The 4605-nt window shown below is 42.0% G+C and overlaps 1 long non-coding RNA gene across 1 annotated transcript in view; it reads left to right on the forward strand.

The window, feature by feature from the left end:
• Positions 1-1828: 1828 nt before the first annotated feature.
• The window catches only part of LOC109954918 (uncharacterized), a 32324-nt gene continuing 29547 nt past the window's right edge, over positions 1829-4605 (forward strand). Inside the window, exon 1 of the long non-coding RNA XR_002274198.1 lies at positions 1829-2036. This is a non-coding gene — a long non-coding RNA (uncharacterized LOC109954918). The remainder of the gene's footprint in view (positions 2037-4605) is intronic.

The following is a 4605-nucleotide window of genomic DNA, read 5'->3' on the forward strand; positions in this document are numbered from 1 at the left end:
CATCACTCTCTTTGTATTAATGTAACATGGTGTCTCACCTTCTCTCCTTCTTCTACTAAAGCTATGTTTTTCACCCTCTGGAGATGAAATGCAGGAATTATCTTTTCCCCATTTATCTGTTGTTAAACACATTGCTAAAAGTTTTCACGTAACGTGAGAGTGGGAACAATTTAAAACACACTGATAAAGACTGGCAATGTAAAATGAGTAGGAGGAATAAGGAAATGAATTTTAAAAAATCATGTTTTTCAGGTATTTCTGATATGTTTGTCAAATGTGTCTCACCAGGAAAGATTACGACCTTTAAGAGTTCAAGAGTTATCTTCAGTGCCACTTTCACTGACTTTGCAATGGAGCAGCTCTCCCCTCCTCTCCACAGATTTGGGGTCAAGCGTGGCGGCCAGCCACCGCTGGCGATCGTTGGGAAATTGACTGACTCATAGAGGAAGAGAGACCAAGAGAAAAACTCCAGTCCCTCGTTGACTTAATTTGATTCCCCTCCCTGGAACGCAAGCCAATAGATCCCGTATCTACATAGTGGTCTGTGCAGGGTCTATAAATATTGACCCTCCATTTCCTGTGTGTGGCGTTAATGAAGCATTTAGTATACCCACGGCATTATGGAGGACCTATGTAAGGCCACCTCTCCTCTCAGTGGCATTGGCGTCAATGGCACAGACACACACACACACACACACACACACACACACACACACACACACACAATAGATGGACTGAGGTGCCAAGAAGCCAGGCTTTCAATAGGCAGGTGAAAAAGGTCACTTTAAATGCCCTTATAGCAGGAAAAAACTAAAATAAATACTCTCATAGTACTCTCATAAACCCTGAACATTTTGTAGTTGAAGCTGAAGGCTGTCATTCAGCACCTGGCACCAACGTGTTTTTTGTTTTGTTTTGTTTGTTTGTTGCCCCACAATGTCTGTCAACTGTCTGTTGATGTACCAGTGTCCGTCTTCCATCTAAAACAACGCTTTGCCAATGTGGATTTTCTCACATTTTGTTCATGTATTTGGAGTTTTGAGACATTATGCTAATTAACACAAAATATTCAGACTTCTCTGACTAGAGTAAGGCAGTGTTTATGTTTAGATTTTAGGCATGCTTCCCTATGTTGATGCAGTGATGTAAAACATATAGTAGTATGGTACTGGTAATGTATGACAAAAGTGAGGAGCAGATGGACAATTGACCCCCTGCAGAAGTTTGTTTTGACTAAACGTGTTGCCGTTACTGCTGCTAAGCTGGGGCCGACCTTTATTTTTTCACACACTGGGTGTGAAGGACAGTTCTCCCAAAATGTCCTTTTAGAGTTTCCTCTCTATCACACAACCTCCCACATCTCTCTACTGCACCCCCACTTCTCACCTGTCACCCCTTCACCTCACAACCAAACACCCTCCATCCTTTTTTGGGGAAAAAAATGAAATAATTTTGTTGTGGGGTCCCCGGGCGGTTTTGTAATTTCATGCCTGTGTATGATAATTTTATGCTGTCCTGCGTCGCGTAACTCAGGGCTGCCAAATGCTGACAGGTGATAAATACGATCTTTTCCGCCCCGTGTGCAACAGACCTGAAAAAAAAAAGACAGACAGGAGGGGTTCCCGGCTTGCCCCCCCCTCCTTCCCTTGCCCACCCTCTTTCATTCACTTGCAACCTGCCTCCCTGCCTCCCCCTTATCTCTTGTTTCCTCTCTGTCTCTCTTTACCTCCCATCTTTTTCTATCTCTCCCTCCCCTGTCTTTTCCCACTCTTCGTCCTCTTCTGCCCAGAAGATACCAAGAAAACAAGAACCTTCACGTAGCCTTGAACAGCAGGGATAGCGATCAGTGCATTTTTTGCTTCTCACGGGAGTCAAAGGAAATAAACAAGCGGGACAGGTTGCAGAGGGGCAGGTTTCCACCCATCAAAGAGACATTTGTGTGGCAAAGGGGCAGAAGAACAGAGACAGGAGTGAGGGAGAAGTGAGAGGACATGGAAGTGACCCAGGCGTGGAGGACTGATGGCTTTCAGAATGACGTAATTATTCGCCTCCTTGCCTTGTGCGGTTAGAATGATGATATCCAGATTTTAAAAAAAAGTTCCACTTGTTCACGCATGTCACATGTACACAGCGTACACTGTGACCTTCACATTATGCCTGCATGTCATGTGCATTACAGTTTATAATTTATGGCAAACACATTATACACATTATAAAGGTTGTGCTGTCTTATGTGGTATGGTTGGTTTTCTCTACAGCAAAAAGACCTATTAGAAATTCACCTTTTTTATGTGCAAATGCAAAAGCTTGATGCAGGAAAATTGAATATGATCTTTCCTTACAGCATATCTGTGCATTATGCACCATGTTCAAGAAGTCCACTCAGTCAATCTAGAGATGTGGGCCAGGGGAGGGGTGTCTGCACCATCGAGGTTCCAAGTCATTAAGCAGCCAGAAATTAATTGACTTCACGATGCTTATGTGGCTGAGCGTGGGTTTAACTCAGGCTCTATTAGCACTGTACTGTGTTCCTAGAGCTGCAAAACTGGAGGGACACAGCCCTATTCAGTACAAAATGTGTCCTGATGTCTCACATAGTATGATTAATAAGGTGATCACATGGTGACAAAATGCCTCAATGATATACTGAAAGGTTAATAATGTACATGGATGCCAATGATCTGAACTTAGTGCTGCAGTTAGGTGTTGTCAATAGGCTCCAATATGACCTACGAGGTTTTTAGTTCTTAAGATACTCACAGGATTGAAGTCTCTATTAAGATATGGAGCAGTTTTTTTTCTGTCATGATACATATGAGTTGACCTGAGGCTTGTGGCAAGCCACACACAGACGCACATACACTTGGATGAGGACTGTCCTCGAGGCTCTCTTTGGCCTCTATGTACAATCAGTCTTTCAGAATCCAATCAGGCTGAAGTCTCCAGAGGGAAAAACGAAACAGAGGAGGAGGTTGCAATGAGCTAAGAAACATAGAGTCAAAGCACACCAGGAGCTGAACACACACAGTCTGTGACACACTGTATATGCCTGTGTTTGTTAGCTGTGCTCAGGGGCAGTGGGTGCTCACCACAGGGTTCATAGTGATACCGTGTATCAAGACAGTTCACTGTGTGTGTGTGTGTGTGTGCATGGAGGGTTCTGCTAAAATCTGGTGTGACTTATTTGCATTATGCTACTTGGAAGGGGAAAGACAGACTCTGAGTTGACAATTTAAAAGTGGGTTCTTTTCCGTGATGTGAGTTTTACAATTATGCTGAAAAAGATGATCAAGCAGCATCAAGCAATAACTTTTAATGTATTTCGTGAACATTTTTAGCTCCATATCATATGTGAAAATTCTTTTTTATGGTCAGAAATTCTGTACTTTTACAGTGTTGCTCTTGTAGATACAAACAGTGGCAGTGAATTTTCTTCTTCTTATTATTATTATTATTACTTCACAAAAAAATATTCAGATACTAATTTGATGAGACAAAGGAGGGGCTGAGTTCATGGTTCATCCTTGTGACCCTTGGACAAAATGTGTTCATGTCGTTGCGTATTCAAGATTCTTCTCAGTCTCTAAGTACCTACTCATGCAGAGGACAGAGTGCCACCTATTGGCTGCCAGTTGGCTGCAAGATCTGTTCTCCTCCTCCCCCACTGTGATGTGCTGTGATATCTTTAAGAGGCGCATTTATTCATTTGGCAAAGAATCATAATATACTTACAGTGTGCGACTTAATTGCATAGCCCATATATAATACAATATAACTGTCAGGTTAAATCTCATGTATGTTAGTCTAAAACCTATTAGATTAACATGTGTAGATAAACAGAATAAAATGTGATGGAAGGTTTAGCCCATAACTTTTACATAAAAATCTATGTGATATGCAGTGAAAAACCAAACAAGCCAAAACAAAAGGGATAAATCAAATGCATTCTAAATGAGAAGTGTATTCCTTTATGCTGTGGCTTTGACCCAGACAGAATGTGATTACAGCAGACCCAGGACACTGGACAAATCATTAAAATTATGTCAAGGAAAAATCCCAGTGAGCTTAATAAAACAGCATGATTAAAATTCAAGCAAGGATGGCAGTTATTCCACACACAATGGCTGTCTGCTTAATATACAGCAGTATGCATGCCCCGGGTCTCGTTGTCCGAGGCCTCAGCGCTTATAAAGAGCCGGGTCTTTTTACAATTTCACCAGGTCTGAGAAAGCAAGCTGCTCACACATTCATGCTCTATAGCAGAGTTTTGCATGAAGGTTAGCTTCACCTCTGACACTCCATAATCTCCAGTTCATGGCACCTAAAGGCACCTTGTCTTCCTTTCTTTCTTTCTTACAGTGCACTCTGGGTCTTTCTTTCATATCTCCTTGCTGTATTTCTGTTTCCAAAGCAGCTTCAGATAACAACTGGAAGTCAAACAGGTCTGAATGTCAAGGACAGCAGCAGTCTCATGCCCCAGAAACTTTTTTCTTTTTGCTGTTTTTCTTTCAATAAATAACTGTTAGAGAGGTTCCAGTCTGTCAGATACTGTACGTAAAGTGTTGACAGTCTGAAAGTGATGAACTGGGAGAAATCTGTTCAGCA

The sequence above is a fragment of the Monopterus albus genome, unplaced genomic scaffold, assembly GCF_001952655.1.
Source record: "Monopterus albus unplaced genomic scaffold, M_albus_1.0 scaffold12.1, whole genome shotgun sequence".
NCBI lineage: Eukaryota > Metazoa > Chordata > Actinopteri > Synbranchiformes > Synbranchidae > Monopterus > Monopterus albus.